Source organism: Oncorhynchus gorbuscha, linkage group LG23 (assembly GCF_021184085.1).
Source record: "Oncorhynchus gorbuscha isolate QuinsamMale2020 ecotype Even-year linkage group LG23, OgorEven_v1.0, whole genome shotgun sequence".
NCBI classification, from domain to species: domain Eukaryota; kingdom Metazoa; phylum Chordata; class Actinopteri; order Salmoniformes; family Salmonidae; genus Oncorhynchus; species Oncorhynchus gorbuscha.
In genome coordinates this window covers 11,767,924-11,787,349 of record NC_060195.1, presented here as the reverse complement: position 1 = coordinate 11,787,349, position 19,426 = coordinate 11,767,924, and the positions used below count along the sequence as shown (strand labels likewise).

The 19,426-nt window shown below is 41.8% G+C and overlaps 1 protein-coding gene across 3 annotated transcripts in view; it reads right to left on the bottom strand.

Moving 5' to 3' along the window:
* The window catches only part of nlgn3a (neuroligin 3a), a 474,389-nt gene extending 455,373 nt beyond the window's left edge, over positions 1-19,016 (bottom strand). For all 3 annotated transcript variants that reach the window (XM_046324200.1, XM_046324201.1, XM_046324203.1), the window contains exon 1: positions 18,731-19,016. The gene's annotated coding sequence lies outside the window, so the exon portion shown is untranslated. The remainder of the gene's footprint in view (positions 1-18,730) is intronic.
* Positions 19,017-19,426: the final 410 nt, after the last annotated feature.

The following is a 19,426-nucleotide window of genomic DNA, read 5'->3' as shown; positions in this document are numbered from 1 at the left end:
AAATAACATGGTAATACCATGGCTAACATGGGTGTTTGGACCATGTTAATTCCTTAGTGATAAGGACACCGAGGAACTTAAAGCTCTCCACCCGCTCCACGAGCGCCCCATCTATGTGGCTCAAGTCATGCTAGACCCTCCATCTCCTTTAGTCCATGATCAGCTCCTTTGTCTTGTTGATGTTGAGGGAGGTGTGTGTGTGTGTGTGTGTGTGTGTGTGTGTGTGTGTGTGTGTGTGTGTGTGTGTGTGTGTGTGTGTGTGTGTGTGTGTGTGTGTGTGTGTGTGTGTGTGTGTGTGTGTGTGTGTGTGTGTGTGTGTGTGTGTGTGTGTGTGTGTGTGTGTGTGTGTGAGGGTATGATGGCCTTCCAGGGACACAGAGAAGGAGAGAGAAGGGAATACAGTTACAGACAGACAGACAGACAGACAGACAGACAGACAGACAGACAGACAGACAGACAGACAGACAGACAGACAGACAGACAGACAGACAGACAGACAGACAGACAGACAGACAGACAGACAGACAGACAGACAGACAGATATATTTATATATATATATATATATATATATATATATATATATATATATATATATATATATATATATAGAGAGAGAGAGAGAGAGAGAGAGAGAGAGAGAGAGAGAGAGAGAGAGAGAGAGAGAGAGAGAGAGAGAGAGATATATATAGAGAGAGATATTTATAGAGATATATATACAGTGGGGCAAAAAAGTATTTAGTCAGCCACCAATTGTGCAAGTTCTCCCACTTAAAAAGATGAGAGAGGCCTGTAATTTTCATCATAGGTACACTTCAACTATGACAGACAAAATGAGAAAAACAAATTCAGAAAATCACATTGTAGGATTTTTAATGAATTTATTTGCAAATTATGGTGTCAATTAGGGTGTTCAGGGTGAATATGTGGTCTGTCGTATGGTATTCTGGTAAAAAGCCAATTTCCCATTTGCTCAGTATATTGCTTTCACTGAGGAAATGTACAAGTCTGCTGTTAATGATAATGCAGTGGATTTTCCCAAGGTTGCTGTCGACGCATATCCCACGGTAGTTATTGGGGTCAAATTTGTCTCCACTTTTGTGGATTGGGGTGATCAGTCCTTGGTTCCAAATATTGGGAAAGATGCCAGAGCTGAGGATGATGTTAAATAGTTTTAGTATAGCCAATTGGAATTTGTTGTCTGTGTATTTGATCATTTCATTGAGGATACCATCAACACCACAGGCCTTTTTGGGTTGGAGGGTTTTTATTTTGTCCTGTCGTTCATACAAGGTAATTGTCTTTAAAGACTGTTTGCTGTTTGTTCTTTGTTATAGAGCCAACAAGATTAGAGAAGTGGTTTATCCAGACATCTCCATTTTGGATAGATCATTCTTTATGTTGTTATTTGTTTAGTGTTTTCCAGAGTCTATGGATTCTTCAATTACATTGAGCTGATTTCTGTATTGCTGTTCCTTCTTCATCCGTAGCGTATTTCTGTATTGTTTTAGTGATTCACCATAGTGAAGTCGTAGACAGATCTTCAGGTTTTCTGGGTCTCTGTGTTTTTGGTTGGACAGGTTTTCTGGGTCTCTGTGTTTTTGGTTGGACAGGTTTTCTGGGTCTCTGTGTTTTTGGTTGGACAGGTTTTCTGGGTCTCTGTGTTTTTGGTTGGACAGGTTTTCTGGGTCTCTGTGTTTTTGGTTGGACAGGTTTTCTCCATTTCTTTCTTAGGTTTTTGCATTCTTCATCAAACCATTTGTCATTGTTGTTCATTTTCTTCGGTTTTCTACTTGAGATTTTAAGATTTAATTGGGAAGCTGAGAGGTCAAATATACTGTTAAGATTTTCTACTGCCAAGTTTTCACCTTCACTATTACAGTGGAACATTTTATCCAGGAAATTGTCTAAAAAGGTTGTTTTTTTGGTAGGTTTTTAGGGTTGTTTTTTTTGGCAGGTTTCCAAACTGCATTCCTTCCATCTATAGCATTTCTTAATTTTACTCAGTTCCTTTGGCTTTGATGACTTATGACTGATTATTTCTCTGTTCAGGTAGACTGTGATTTTGCTGTGAACTGATAGGGGTGCCAGTGGGCCCATTTTTGTTGGTTATGTTGTCAAAGTGGTGCCTAGGAGGGCATATGGGGAGGGAACGCTTTCACCTTCAGGCAGGTGATTGTCCTCCTGTGTTCTGAGGGTATCAGGTTCTTGTCCGGTTCTGGAATTTAGGTCGCCACAGACTAGTACATGTCCCTTGGCCTGGAAATGATTCATTTCCCCCTCCAGGATGGAGAAGCTGTATTCATTAAAGTATGGGGATTCTAGTGGGGGGATATAGGTAGCACACATGAGGACATTTTCCTCTGTTAAGATCATATATTTTTGAATTTCTAGGGAAAGGTAAAATGTTCCTGTTTTGATTAATTTAATGGAGTGAGTTAGGTCTGCTCTTTACTAAATTAGAACACCCCCTGAGTCTCTTCCCTGTTTCACACCTGGTAGTTTGGTGGATGGGACTACCAGCTCTCTGTAACCTAGAGGGCAACCAGTGGGTCCCTGAGCAAGAGGACAAGTATATTAGACTGTCTACTTTGAGAAACAGGCGCCTCACAAGTCCTCAACTGGCAGCTTCATTAAATAGTAACCACAAAACACCAGTCTCAACGTCAACAGTGAAGAGGTGACTCCGGGATTCTGGCCTTCTAGGCAGAGTTGCAAAGAAAAAGTAACATCTCAGACTGGCAAATAAAAATAAAAGATTAAGTGACTGTCCCACTGGATGTCATAAGGTGATTGCACCAATTTGTAAGTCGCTCTGGATAAGAACACAAAATGTAAATGTAACACAAACACTGGACAGAGGAAGATTGGAAAAAAGTGTTATGGACAGACAAATCTAAGTTTGAGGAGTTCGGATCACAAAGAAGAACATTCATGAGACGCAGAAAAAATGAAAAGATGGTGGATGAGTGCTTGATGCCATCTGTCAAGCATGGTGGAGTTAATGTGATGGTCTGGGGGTACTTTGGTGGTGGTAAAATGGGATATTTGTACAGGGACAGAAGAAGGAAGGCTATCACTCCATTTTGCAACGCCATGCCATACCCTGTGGTCGGCGCTTAATTGGAGCCAATTTCCTCCTACAACAGGACAATGACCCAAAGCACAGCTCCAAACTATGCAATAACTATTTAGGGAAGATGCAGTCAGCTGGTACTCTGTCTATAATGGAGTGACCAGCACAGTCACCGGATTTCAACCCTATTGAGCTGTTGTGGGAGCAGCTTGACCGTATGGTACGTATGAATTGCCCATCCAACCATTCCAACTTGTGGGAGGTGCTTCAGGAAGCATGGGGTGAAATCTCTTCAGATTACATCAACAAATTGACAACTAGAATGCCAAAGTTCTGCAAGGCTGTAAGAACAGTCAGTTAAAGTCAGTTAAGAACAGATTCTTATTTTTAATGATGGCCTAGGAACAGTGGGTTAACTGCCTTGTTCAGGGGCAAAACGACACATTTTTACCATGTCAGCTCGGGGATTCAATCTGGCAACCTTTTGGTTACTAGTCCAATGCTCTAACCACTAGGGTACTTGCCACCCCGGCAGGTACTAATGAATGAACTGATACATGATTCATTTAATAATTAATTGATAAAAAGCAGTCATCACATTAATGATAGTCAAGTCACGACTCCGTTTCATTTGCTTTCATTTACGAAATGTTTTCCAACAGAATCAGCAATATGAATACACCCCTGATTACGCATAAACACAGCTCACTTTCATAGCAGCCACGTTATATTCCTTCTCCCCTCTATGCACTCTCTTCCTCTCATCTTTTCCCTTCGTTTGTGGACTTCAATGAACAACACATCAGCAGTATGTGACCAGATGTAAAAATCTTTCCAAGCCAAACCATGTCATAACCGTTACAGACAGCCTATATTGTTGTCCCCATACTAGCTAAAGACATGTCCTAGACAACATAGCTAATAGAACTAATATGTTAGTAAACCCGCTACAATCATGCAGTAACGTTACAGTGTTTAGTCAGTAAGCAGTTACACTGGAGGGCCCCGGTGGCAAAACATTATAAATAATATAGTCTAGATATATATAGCCTATAAATACCGTCTCCTATGACCGAAAAGAGCTTCTGGATATCAGCACAGCAATTACTCACCTTGAATTGGACGAATAACTTTTCTTTAATGAGTCGGACCGGAAGGATATACTAAAAACACACAAACAGGCCTTCATCCCCGTCATTCGCTAGAGAAAGAAACTGGGATTTTGCGGAAAGAGATTGGGGTGCCTTGTGAAGGTCAGGCGCCAAGTAGCTAATCTGCCTTTGCAATCCGTACTGTTAGTTAACGTTCAATCACTGGAAAATAAATGGGATGAACTGAAAGCAGGTATATCCTACCAACGGGACATTAAAAACTGTAATATCTTGTGTTTTACTGAGTCGTGGCTGAACGACGATGTTAATAACATACAGCTGGCAGGTTATACACTCTATCGGCAGGATAGAACAGCAGCCTCTGGTAAGACACAGGCGTGGGCCTATGCATATTTGTAAGCAACAGCTGGTGCACGATATCTAAATAAGTCTCAAGGTTTTTCTCACCTGAGGTAGAGTATCTCATGAAAAGCTGTAGACCAGACTATCTACTGAGAGAGTTTTCATCTGTATTTTTCGAAGCTTTCTACATACCACCACAGACTGATGACGGCACTAAAACCGCACACTGAGCTGTATATCGCCATAAGCAAACAGGAAAACGCTCATCCAGAGGTGGTGCTGTGAGTGGCAGGGGACTTTAATGCAGAGAAACTCAAATTAGTTTAATGTAATTTCTATCAGCATGTTAAATGTACAACCAGAGTGAAAAAAACTCAAGACCACCTTTCCTCCACACACAGAGACACATACAAAGCTCTCCGACGCAAACTACCACAGACTACAAAGTGAAGCAGAGCCGAGAGCTGCCCAGTGACACAAGCATACCGGACGAGCTAAATAACTTCTATGCTCGCGTTGAGGCAAGTAACACTGAAACATGCATGAGTGCATCAGCTGTTTTGGACGACTGTGTGATCCCGCTCTCAGCAGCCGATGTGAGTAAGACCTTAAAACAGTTCAACATTCACAAGGCTGCAGGGCCAAACGGATTACCAGGATGTGTACTCCAAGAATGCGCTGACCAACTGGCAAGTGGCTTCACTGACATTTTCAACCTCTCCTGTCTGAGTCTGTAATACCAACATATTTCAAGCAGACCACCATAGTCCCTGCCCAAGAACACTAAGGTAACCTGCCTAAATGACTACCGACCTGTAGCACTCACTTCTGTAGCCATTAAATACTTTGAAAGACTGGTCATGGCTCACATCAACACCATTATCCCAGAAACCCTAAACCCACTCCAATTTGCATACAACCCCAACAGATCCACAGATGATGCAGCCTCTATTGCACTCCACACTGCCCTTTCCCACCTGGACAAAAGGAACACCTATGTGAGAATGCTATTCATTGACTAGAGCTCAGCGTTCAACACCATATTGCCGTCAAAGCTTACCGAGCACCAAGTCTATGTCCAAGAAGCTTCTAAACAGCTTCTACCTCCAAGCCATAAGACTCCTGAACATTTTATCAAATGGCTACCCAGACTATTTGCATTGTCCCCCCCCCTCTCTTCTACACTGCTGCTACTCTCTGTTATGATCTATGCATAGTCACTTTAATAATTCTACCTACATGCACATATTACCTCAATTACCTCGACACCGGTGCCCCCGCACATTGACTCTGTACCGGTGCCCCCGCACATTGACTCTGTACCGGTGGCCCCGCACATTGACTCTGTACCGGTGCCCCCGCACATTGACTCTGTACCGGTGGCCCCGCACATTGACTCTGTACCGGTGCCCCCGCACATTGACTCTGTACCGGTACCCCCGCACACTGACTCTGTACCGGTACCCCCGCACATTGACTCTGTACCGGTACCCCCGCACATTGACTCTGTACCGGTGCCCCCGCACATTGACTCTGTACCGGTGCCCCCGCACATTGACTCTGTACCGGTACCCCCGCACATTGACTCTGTACCGGTGCCCCCGCACATTGACTCTGTACCGGTACCCCCGCACATTGACTCTGTACCGGTACACCCCGCTATTGTTATTACTGCTGCTTTTTAATTATTTGTTATTCTTATCTCTTACTTTTTTTAGGTATTTTCTTAAAACTGCGTTGTTGGTTAAGGGCTTGTAAGGAAGCATTTGACTGTTGTATTTGGCGCACGTGACAAATTCAATTTGATTTGATTTGATTTGAAATACATAACCTGTATATTTTTGCACATACACACAATAGATATACTATTAGCACCAGGGGGAACCACACCGTGGGAGCCATGGCAACTTGAACCATAATAATGCCAGTGTATATTCCTCCTACTCCCTGAACAGTTACATATACAAGCTAGCTCACATTGTCTTTTCTAAACCCAGAATTAATACACCAGAATATTGAATTAATACACCAGAATATTGAATTAATACACCAGAATAATGAATTAATAAACCAGAATAATGAATTAATAAACTAGAATGTACATATTGAATGGGATTAAGCCGTGGACCATAGATAGTGAATGTGTGAGTGAGTGACCCATTTTTAGGTTGATGGAAGGAAGGAGGGAGGAGGGCACTCAAACGCATCCCATTTAGCAGCACCATGTCATGTCTTTATCGGACCAATGGCAGGCTTTGTCTGCCTCTCAAACGGCACCCTATTCCCTACATAGTGCACTAATTTTGACCAGCGCCCATAGGTTTTCCATAGGGCTGTGGTCAAAAGTAGTGCACTATGTAGGGCATAGGGTGCCACTTGGGCAGCAACTTCCACTATGCTCCTTAAGAACAGCTTGGTCCTAGGGAACCAGGTGATAGTAGGGTGGTGGTACAGAGTCACTATTACTGGCTGACTGGCTGACTGACAGATTAACTGGTTGACTGGCTGGCAAGACTAACTGACTAACTGGTTGGCTGACTGGTTGGCTGGCTGGCTGACTGGCTGGCTGGCTGGCTGACTGGCTGACTTACTAACTGACTGAGTGGCTGAGTGGCTGACTGACTGACTGACTGACTGACTGACTGACTGACTGATTGGTTGGCTGACTGACTGGCTGGTTGGGTGACTGGCTGACTTACTAACTGGCTGACAGAGAAGGAGAGAGACATACTCTGTGACATCTGTTTACAACAGAGAAGGAGAGAGACATACTCTGTGACATCTGTTTACAACAGAGAAGGAGAGAGACATACTCTGTGACATCTGTTTACAACAGAGAAGGAGAGAGACATACTCTGTGACATGTGTTTACAACAGAGAAGGAGAGAGACATACTCTGTGACATGTGTTTACAACAGAGAAGGAGAGAGACATACTCTGTGACATGTGTTTACAACAGAGAAGGAGAGAGACATACTCTGTGACATCTGTTTACAACAGAGAAGGAGAGAGACATACTCTGTGACATGTGTTTACAACAGAGAAGGAGAGAGACATACTCTGTGACATCTGTTTACAACAGAGAAGGAGAGAGACATACTCTGTGACATGTGTTTACAACAGAGAAGGAGAGAGACATACTCTGTGACATCTGTTTACAACAGAGAAGGATAACTTATAGAAATGTCTTGTTCAGTAGCTACTGGTGCTTGACATGAAATCCTACCAGTCAAGATGTTCTTTAATCTTGGTCAATATGCAATGAATAATATTATTCCCAATTGACCATGTTAGCAGACTTGAGGTATATTACAGACCACTTTATTTGAGCCTGGAGGCAAGGCAATGCCATGTTAGCAGACTTGAGGCATATTACAGACCACTTTATTTGAGCCTGGAGGCAAGGCAATGCCATGTTAGCAGACTTGAGGCATATTACAGACCACTTTATTTGAGCCTGGAGGCAAGGCAATGCCATGTTAGCAGACTTGAGGCATATTACAGACCACTTTATTTGAGCCTGGAGGCAAGGCAATGCCATGTTAGCCTGTTGGGGATAGGGCTGTCTACTGCCCCCGCTGGAGTAATTGCGTGCCCATAGTAAACATAATTTTTTTTGTCAAAAGTTGCTAATATATGCAAATAAAATGATTGAATATTGAATAGAAAACACTATAAAGCTTCTAAAACCGTTTAAATTATGTCTGTATGTAAAGCAGAACTCTCAGGGCAGTCATTCTCCCAAACTCTCTCTTGTCATCAGAAAAGTTGGCCCAACTTTGACGTCATCGCCCCCACCCTACCCAAGCACTTACAGGTCTGGGAACAGTCTCTCTGTCTTCAACGCGATCTCAGCTTTCAATGGGGCTTCTCATTGTGAGAATCGCGCGCTCACGAGAGTTTTGGCGGGTCGAAACCTTTCGGTCACGTGAAAAAACAGGTCACTTTTATGCGCGCTCTGCTCCGGTCCTGTCTTTTTTCCAAGATCGATTGTACAATGCATGCGTTTCTGTTCGTCCTCACGATTGCTGTACACCTTTATAACATGTTAAAGCTTGATTATGAACTTAGTTAGACAAGTTTAGTCGACATATAATATGTAAGTTCAACGTTTTGGTGCGCATCCACTTGACTTTTGGCTACATTTCAACCGAAATGTGTCGTGTTTGAGAACTGAAAGACACAGACTGCAAAACTAAACGCTGTTTTTGGTAAGTATAATTCCTTCCAGGTCTTCTGATGGAAGAACAGCAAAGGTAAGGGAATATTTATGTGGTAAATTTGGGTTTTTGTGGACTCCAAGATAGAGGAGCCATAATGCTACTTTTTGAGCGCCGACTCATAGTATAGCCTAGTGAACGAAACCTGTAACGTTAAAAATAAATGTAACACAGCGATTGCATTCATAAGAAGTGTATCTAACTATATATATGTAGAACATGCATATTTAGTCAAAGTTTATGATGTGTATTCCTTGTTAGCTGACGTTATCTGCCGGAGCTATCGTCATTTCTCAGGACATTTGAGTAGCATTTTTTGAACGATGCATCATTGTAAACAGAGATTTATGGATATATATAGCATATTATTGAAAAAAACATAAATGTACTGTGTAACATGTTATATTACTGTCATCTGATGAAGATTTCAAAAGGTTAGTGCATTATTTTTCTTTTAATCCTGCGTTTGTTGATTGCATATTTTTTTTAACTTGGCTATGCAAATTAGCTGTGTCTTCGGTGGTGGTTTGACATAAATATGTGCTATGTTTTCGTCGTAAAACATTTTAGAAATCTGACTTGCTGGGTAGATAAACAAGGTGTTTATCTTTCATTTGAGCCATTGGACTTGTTAATGTGTGGAGGTTAAATATTTTTAGGAATATATTTGCATTCCATGCGCCAACTTCCAGCTGAACGTGGGGGGGGGTGTTCCAAAATTGGAACCCTAGTCCCCTTCTGGTTAACAGACTTGAGGCATATTACAGACCACTTTATTTGAGCCTGGAGTCAAGGCAATGGGGAAAAGGTCCAATATAGCTTGTTAATATGTTGATTTATTTATTTATATCGCTTTATTGATTTTGATAATAAACAAATAATCTCCCATTTAAAAATGTAGTGGCGCATGGATATAGAATCTCACAGTTAGTTGATAATGATGAGCAATATATAGTAAAGAGATACGGTTATTTTATTGTAGTAACACTTCTATGTGTATATACTGTATGTCCTGGGTATACAGTATAGCTATTCACATACTTAGAAAGGTCATATTTCATCATATATAAGGTTGGACAAGGAGTGTAAATGTACTCTTCTATTCTCCCACAGAAAATGAGCCACACCAAGGTTGCATTCTTCCTTATTCAGGGTGTATCCATAGCATTGGATGGGAGGATTAAAGAACCCCAGGCCACCTCTTCATATACACCCATTTAACTTCTAGCTTTAACGGATTTGATTCTTCTTGTCACATCAGCTAGCTCTCAGGGGTGTGTGTGAGTGTGTGTGTGGGTGTGTGTGTGTTCGTGCGGGTGTGTGCATGTGTGCATGTGTGTGTGTGTGTGTGTGTGTGTGTGTGTGTGTGTGTGTGTGTGTGTGTGTGTGTGTGTGTGTGTGCGTGCGTGCGTGTGCGTGCGCGTGTGCGTGCGTGTGTGCGTGCGTGTGCGTGCGCGTGCGCGTGTGCGTGCGTGCGTGTGTGCGTGCGTGCGTGCGCGCGTGTGCGTGCGTGCGTGCGTGCGTGTGTGCGTGCGTGTGTGCGTGCGTGTGTGTGTGCGTGATTAAACATTTTGGAGGACTGACATCATTTACATTTTAGGTGGCAATAAGTTAAAGATTGAATTATCTCTCTAAATGATTGGCTCCCATCTTCTCTTTTCCAACTGTGGACAGACCGGGAGGCCGTGGGTTGAGAAAAGTGACATATGAAAAAGAGACTTCATGACAGTGCAACCTGTTTGATACTAAGGCCCGAGACATCTCAGAATGTCATTTATTTTAGGATCCGTCAGTCATCAAAACTTCATATCGTACCTATAGTTACTGCTTCACTGTGAAGTGGAAGGGTCTGGTTTGCTTAAAGATGATGTTGTTGTTGTTTTCTGTCCATCAACGGAAAAACAAGTGTTGACCAGGACACTGGTAGGTTTGTCTTGAGGGTAGTATGTAAGGCCTGAGTTCTCTGAGCCTTTAGTTAACATCGATATTAGAGATATTTTCACACAAGGTCAGGCTGATGGTGTCAGGGAGAGTGTACCGTTGAAGTCACTAGTTTACATACACTTAGGCTGGAGTCATTAAAACTAGTTTACATACACTTAAGCTGGAGTCATTAAAACTAGTTTACATACACTTAGGCTGGAGTCATTAAAACTAGTTTACATACACTTAGGCTGGAGTCATTAAAACGAGTTTACATACACTTAGGCTGGAGTCATTAAAACTAGTTTACATACACTTAGGCTGGAGGCATTAAAACTAGTTTACATACACTTAGGCTGGAGGCATTACAACTAGTTTACGTACACTTAGGCTGGAGTCATTAAAACTAGTTTACATACACTTAGGCTGGAGTCATTAAAACTAGTTTACATACACTTAGGCTGGAGTCATTAAAACTAGTTTACATACACTTAGGCTGGAGGCATTAAAACTAGTTTACATACACTTAGGCTGGAGTCATTAAAACTAGTTTACATACACTTAGGCTGGAGGCATTAAAACTAGTTTACATACACTTAGGCTGGAGGCATTAAAACTAGTTTACATACACTTAGGCTGGAGTCATTAAAACTAGTTTACATACACTTAGGCTGGAGTCATTAAAACTAGTTTACATACACTTGGCTGAAGTCATTAAAACTAGTTTACATACACTTAGGCTGGAGTCATTAAAACTAGTTTTTCAATCACTCCACAAATGACTTGTCAACAAACTATAGCTTTGGCAAGTCAGTTAGGACATCTACTTTGTGCATGACACAAGTATTTTTTCCAACAATTGTTAACAGACAGATTATTTCACTTATAATTCACTGTATCACAATTCCAGTGGGTCAGAAGTTTACATACACTATGTTGACTGTGTATTAAAACAGCTTGGAAAATTCCAGAACATGATGTCATGGCTTTAGAAGCTTCTGATAGGATAATTGACATCATTTGCGTCACTTGGAGGTGTACCTGAGCCTACATTCAAGGCCTACCTTCAAACTCAGTGCCTCTTTGCTTGACATCATGGGAAAATCAAAAGAAATCAGCCAAGACCTCAGACATTTTTTTGTAGACCCCCACAAGTCTGGTTCATCCTCGGGAGCAATTTCCAAATGCCTGAAAGTACCACCTTTATCTGTACAAACAATACTACACAAGTATAAACACCATGGGACCATGCAGCCGTCATACCGCTCAGGAAGGAGACGTGTTCTGTCTCCTAGAGATGAATGTACTTTGGTGCGAAAAGTGCAAATCAATCCCAGAACAACAGCAAAGGACCTTGTGAAGATGCTGGAGGAAACAGGTACAAAAGCTTCTATATCCACAGTAAAACAAGTCCTATATCGACATAACCTGAAAGGTCGCGCAGAAAGGAAGAAGCTACTGCTCCAAAACTGCCATAAAAAAGCCAGACTACGGTTTGCAACTGCACATGGGGACAAAGATCATACTTTTTGAAGAAATGTCCTCTGGTCTGATGAAACAAAAATAGAACTGTTTGGCAATGATGACCATTGTTATATTCGGAGGAAAAAGGGGGAGGCTTGCAAGTCGAAGAACACCATTCCAACCATGAAGCACAGGGGTGGCAGCATCATGTTGTAGGGGTGCTTTGCTGAAGGAGGGACTGGTGCATTTCACAAAATAGATGGCTTCATGAGGAGGAAAATGATGTGCATATATTGAAGCAACATCCCAAGACATCAGTCAGGAAGTTAAAGCTTGGTCGCAAATGGGTCTTTCAAATGGACAATGACCCCAAGCATACTTCCAAAGTTGTGGCAAAATGGCTGAAGGACAACAAAGTCAAGGTATTGGAGTGGCCATCACAAAGCCCTGACCTCAATTCTATAGAAAATGTGTGGGCAGAACTGACAAAGCATGTGCGAGCAAGGAGGCCTACAAACCTGACTCAGTTACTGACTCAGTTACACCAGCTCTGTCAGGAGGAATGGGCCAACATTCACCCAACTTATTGTGGGAAGCTTGTGGAAGGCTCCCCAAAACGTTTGACCCAAGTTAATACATTTAAAGGCAATGTTACCAAATACTAATTGAGTGTATGTAAACTTCTGACCCAATGGGAATGTGATGAAAGAAATAAAAGCTGAAATAAATAATTTTCTCTACTATTATTCTGACATTTCACAGACAGGGAATTTTACTAGGTTTAAATGTCTGAAATTGTGAAAAAAATGAGTTTAAATGTATTTGGCTAACATGTATGTAATCTTCAACTGTAGTTCCTGTTCCTGACCAAACCTCAAACCAACGCATGAAGAATGTTATACAACCAACCTCTGCTTAAGCTGCTATGACAATCTAGCTACATATACACGAACATAATTCATACAAACACACACCCACACATACACACACACACATACACACACACACACACACACACACACACACACACACACACACACACACACACACACACACACACACACACACACACACACACACACACACACACACACACACACACACACACACACACACACACACACACACACACACACACACACACACACAAACACTCAATCCCCCCACACACAACCAATACATAAGCCACTACTATTCATTTCATCACGTCATTCCATCTCTTGACATGACTAGAGCCTCTAAACAGGAGCCTGGCAGCAGCTTCACCAGGAGCCTCTAAACAGGAGCCTGGCAGCAGCTTCACCAAGAGGCTCTAAACAGGAACCAGGCAGCAGCTTCACCAAGAGGCTCTAAACAAACAGGAACCAGGCAGCAGCTTCACCAAGAGCCTCTAAACAGGAACCAGGCAGCAGCTTCACCAAGAGCTCTAAACAGGAACCAGGCAGCAGCTTCACCAAGAGCCTCTAAACAGGAACCAGGCAGCAGCTTCACCAAGAGGCTCTAAACAGGAACCAGGCAGCAGCTTCACCAAGAGCTCTAAACAGGAGCCTGGCAGCAGCTTCACCAAGAGGCTCTAAACAGGAGCCAGGCAGCAGCTTCACCAAGAGCCTCTAAACAGGAACCAGGCAGCAGCTTCACCAAGAGCCTCTAAACAGGAGCCAGGCAGCAGCTTCACCAAGAGGCTCTAAACAGGAACCAGGCAGCAGCTTCACCAAGAGCCTCTAAACAGGAGTCTGGCAGCAGCTTCACCAAGAGGCTCTAAACAGGAACCAGGCAGCAGCTTCACCAAGAGGCTCTAAACAGGAACCAGGCAGCAGCTTCACCAAGAGCCTCTAAACAGGAGCCTGGCAGCAGCTTCACCAAGAGGCTCTAAACAGGAACCAGGCAGCAGCTTCACCAAGAGCCTCTAAACAGGAGCCTGGCAGCAGCTTCACCAAGAGGCTCTAAACAGGAGCCAGGCAGCAGCTTCACCGGGAGGCTTGGAGGAGACAACCCAGAATCCACTAGTAGCAGTGTGTTGGTAAAATCACTGGGGAAGGCAAGCCCCCCCCCAATATATATATATATATATATATATATATATATATATATATATATATATATATATATAGAACAATCTATGTGTTGTGATAATTGCATTGTTTGATCTGTTAGTTCATATGCCTTGCCACCCTGATATATACAGTAGACCGAATGCCGGGACAATAAGAAGACACAGTGGCAGAATACATTCAACCACACCTTTGTTTCATCACAAAAAAACAGAGAGCAACATCTGTCTGGTGAAGTCCACACAACAGTTACATGACCTACAGCAGGGTCAAGAAAGCTATTGTTGCCCACATATTTCAGACCACTAAACACCTATTGATTTAGAACCACAGAGAGTTAACTCAAGTCGCAGAGAAAACAGGAGCTGCCTCCACTACTGCAGCACCATTTCAACATCATCAAATCACCAACGCTTAATACAGTGACAACTAAAAGATATCAAAAACTATTTGGTCCAATCAACGTAAGCTAAATATGATTTGGCTGGTCCATGGCTCTGATTTCTGTGTGTGTGTGTTGGCTACTTTAGGAAAGGGCCAATTTCAGCCAGCTAGACACCGGAGAACAACAACACAAAGAGATGCAGCAATTCAATTATTTGATGTTATTTAAAAAATGATGAAGGGGTCAGAGTTCGTGACACACCGTGCAGGTCTTATCCTTTCTCGGCTTTTTGTTTGTTTCTGTTGTTTTTCTGTGTCTTCATCGAAACTGTGTATTCAGACTCCTGAAATATTTCCTCTATACAGCTAAATGTACCCTTATCTTGTGAATGTAACTACGCTCATTAGTAAAGACAGCAAAATGTACCCTTAACTTCTTGCGTCGAGCCATCCCAGATCCGCTATCGTGACTACAGACTCAAGCTCATTACCATAACGCAACGTTAACTATTCATGAAAATCGCAAATGAAATGAAATGAATCTATTTGCTCTCAAGCTTAGTCTTTTGTTAACAACACTGTCATCTCAGATTTTCTAAATATGCTTCTCAACCATTACAAAACAAGCATTTGTGTAACAGTATTGATATAGCTGACGTAGCATTTAGCGTTAGCATTCAGCAGGCAACATTTTCACAAAAAACAGAAAAGCATTAAAAAAAAATTTACCTTTGAAGAACTTTGGATGTTTTCAATGAGGAGACTCTCAGATAGCAAATGTTCAGTTTTTCCTGAAAGATTATTTGTTTAGGACAAATCGCTCCGTTTTCTGCGTCACGTTTAGCTACGAAAAAAACCTGTATCCAGGATTGTGTAAATCTATCCGCAAGCTCATTAGCATAACAAAACGTTAACTATTCATGAAAATCGCAAATGAAATTAAATTAATCTATTTTCTCTCAAGCTTAGCCTTTTGTTAACAACACTGTCATCTCAGATTTTCAAAATATGCTTTTGAACCATAGCTAAACAAGCATTTGTTGAACAGTATTGATAGCCTAGCATAGGATTATGCCTCTCTTTCAGCATGCAACATTTTCACAAAAAACAGAAAATAATTCAAATAAAATAATTTACCTTTGAAGAACTTCAGATGTTTTCAATGAGGAGACTCTCAGTTAGCCTGTTACTCCTACCCCCTACTTTTTCAAACATTCTGTTAAAAATCGCGCAACATTTCAGCGCCCTGCTACTCATGCCAGGAATATAGTATATGCATATGATTAGTATGTGTGGATAGAAAACACTCAGATGTTTATAAAACTGGTTAAATCACGGCTGTGACTATAACAGAACGTGCGTTTCATCGAAAAGTGCAGGAAAATCTGATCACTGAAAATGGGAAAATATATCCATGCACCACTTCAACTCATTGTTAAACGTGAACCACATTAAATGGGGCCGAGGTTGCAATACCTACAGCTTCCACTAGGATGCTTTCTCCTGTGAGATACATTCAGCCTCATGCGAATTGAAGGAAAATTATGAAACACATAGCGACAACTTTTGGGGAAAGACTAGCTTCCTAATAGACTAGCTTCCCAATAGACTAGCTTCCCAATCATACACTCCATTGTACAAGAGTCTGACTCCACCACTAGTTATACAATGCTGTGAGACACACTATAAACATCTTGTTTTCTGCCAGGATTTCAATCAGTGGGCATGGTAATGGTAAGACCCAGTAAGATTCAATAAACATGCAGTGAAGAAGTTATCCTCTCTCTCTCTCCTGCTCTCTCTCTCTCTCTCTCCTGCTCTCTCTCTCTATCTATCTATCTCTCTATCTATCTCTCCCTCTCTCTCTCTCTCTCTCTTGCTCTCTCTCTCTATCTATCTCTCCCTCTCTCTCTCCTGCTCTCTCTCTCCTGCTCTCTCTCTCCTGCTCTCTCTCTCTATATATCTATCTCTCCCTCTCTCTCTCCTGCTCTCTCTCTCTATATATCTATCTCTCCCTCTCTCTCTCTCTCTCTCTTTCTGTGTGTGTGTGTCTCTCTCTCTCTCTCTTTCTGTGTGTGTGTCTCTCTCTCTCTCTGTGTGTGTGTGACATAATAAAATACTTAATATAACATATTTGACTATTATTTGATGACCCCATATATTAATTATTTCATAAAACCTCTTTAACTACAAACCTTTATATTGCTGTGTCTGTCACATTATTTCTGGCAATGAGTGATGCCATCATAACTGTCTGACTTAAAAACGAACGTGGGCCCTTTTCTCTGAATATGAATAATGTTGTCATCATGACTGGTGCATGGGAGAGAAAAAACAACCCATATTATATTAGTAGGAGAATCGGATTTGAAAGAGCAAGCAACTGGGAAAAAACCCGTTTAGGCTACGGGACGGGAATACGAATGGGGAAGGGGACAGGGGGAGAATGAACATTAGTAGCATGCCTAATCCATTACATTATACTAAAAGCACACACCGTCAAATCGAAATAGACACAGTACAATATGGTGTCAAAGTTACATGCAAAGGATCATAAAGGAAGGAAATGTATATTGGGAGACAGAACATAAATTAAAACATGTAGAGGCGTCCAACATCAAAAGCTTCTATGCAATAATGTGGCTAATTGCTCCTTTGCGCTATAGGCTATATTCAAAGGTAAGAATGAGCGGGAATTGGAAGGGAAATTTCTTGGTTTTAGGGGAAACAATTATTCACCGAATCACCATGACAACTCCTTGTCTGTATGTTCTATATCCTCTCCTCTCATCCTCTCTCCCCATTGCAATTCAGCTCTCTAAGTTATTTCTTCCTTCATCCCCTAGAAGACTACAATGAAACCATTTTACTCCGCTGCTAAACGTCCGGGAAAATAAAGAAAAACGCAAAGAGAAAACATTCAGGGAAACCAGCCGGTTTGAATGTTAAAAGATGCCAATTTTATAACCCTACAACTCCATGACAGAAACGCTTTCTCACAGTAAAATAGGTCGTTTTGATTTTCGATATTTCTTCGTCACAAAAAAATAAACCACGAAAATGCATGATTTGAGTTGCCTATAACACGAAACGAGCAGAGCACTAGAGCAAAGCGGCATCGTTTTATTGGGCATATGGAGACGTAGACAGGTGGACTCACATAATCATTTACTAAAAACACTGGAAGGTATTATCAACTATGTAATAACTGTGTAACAACCATTTTTTAAACTCAATAAAACACTAGCAATGAACAGTAGCCTGGGATAGTAACAACAACATCATAACATCCGTGAGTATTATCGTTGATATAGCAGGATTAACAGGCCCACCTGTAATTATAATACATAAACGTCTCGAAAACAAATTGGGGTATATTTTACGCATGACTTGAATTTGATCGATACAACAACAGCCCAAAAATCTATGAATCCAGTCAGAACTTCTGGACCATCATATTGGGCAACTGAAATCGGATACAGCAGGTCTGGACACGCGCCCATTTCAACCAGAGAGATTCACTTGCAGTAGCGTTATGCCAGTACCAAGAGAAAGACTCCTCTCTCCGCTGGCAACCACATTTATGGCCTTATAATTTAGTGAAGGTCTTGTTATGTGAACATTCAGTAGCCACAGGAGCTTCGCTCGGCCAAGCGCATAGGATTCTCAATCACAACCGATGGTCAAGCACCTTAGTAACGCAGGGCACGGAGAGGCCAGCGACAGGAAGACCATATCTCAAGTAACAAGTACTCAATTTCACCATCACTAACCGACAACAGAGATATTCAACCATGTGATTTCGTTCCCTGCACAAGAATAAAGGATCCCAATGCATGAGACCAGACTGCCCAACACAAATACATTTAACTTTGAGCTCAAATTACACTTAGCTTTCTCTCTATCTTTCTCTCTGTCCTCGACACTCAAATTAAAAGGCACGCGCATCACCGGACACCATGTCCAGTTTCAGCACCGGCTGAATAGAAAATATCAGTGTCTCACTGCAAAGTAAAATATTCCATGCATATAATCAAATAGGCTACTGAGATGCATTTTATAGCTACATTAGCAGTAATTTTAGCCAAATGTCACCATGAAAATGTTCTAAGAAAAACAGAATACTAGCTCTTAATATTCAAGTATTGCCTGTGACTCACCTGCCTTGGAGAGATACAAATTCCCCCATTCCATTCCCGGTATTTTCTTCAGAAAAAATCTGGAGACAATGTTTCTGTGCACTTTACTTTCAGTTGTAAATAGTCCTTGCAGATATCCTTATAGTGTATTACTTGGATTCGTTTCAGAATTACATTTCCCAACGTAAAGATTTTTCAGCAGTTTCAGTCCGTTCATATTTTCATATTTTTTTCCTCCGTTTTCTCCTCGGCTAGACTCCTCGGTCAGCGCTGTACGTTTGACGATCTTCCCTTGCCTCTTCGTGAGGTCGCTCCACCACACACACGAGCTCTACCAGAGCGCGCTGCGCGGTCCCGGCTCAATATTCGGGAAAGCCAATAGATGTGAGAGTTACTAAATAACCAACTTCACACGCATCCTAGATGAAAAAGAGAGGAGCACGCGGATTTTTGCAAATGTCTTTTCCGAAAATAAGAAATGATCTCACTGCTGTACAGTGAGATGTTGACTCGTTGTTTATGCTTATGATGAAAATGCTGATCCAAGTCACGTGGGGTTGGCAGTGGCACAGGGCTTGTGTGGCATCACATGCGTCACACATTCTCAATGGGTTCAAAATGATTCTTAAAATAATGTTATTCTTCCCTTTCTGCCTGTATGGATGCACACAGGATTATTTACCTTGAGCTCAATTCAGTTGACTATAGTTAATGCCA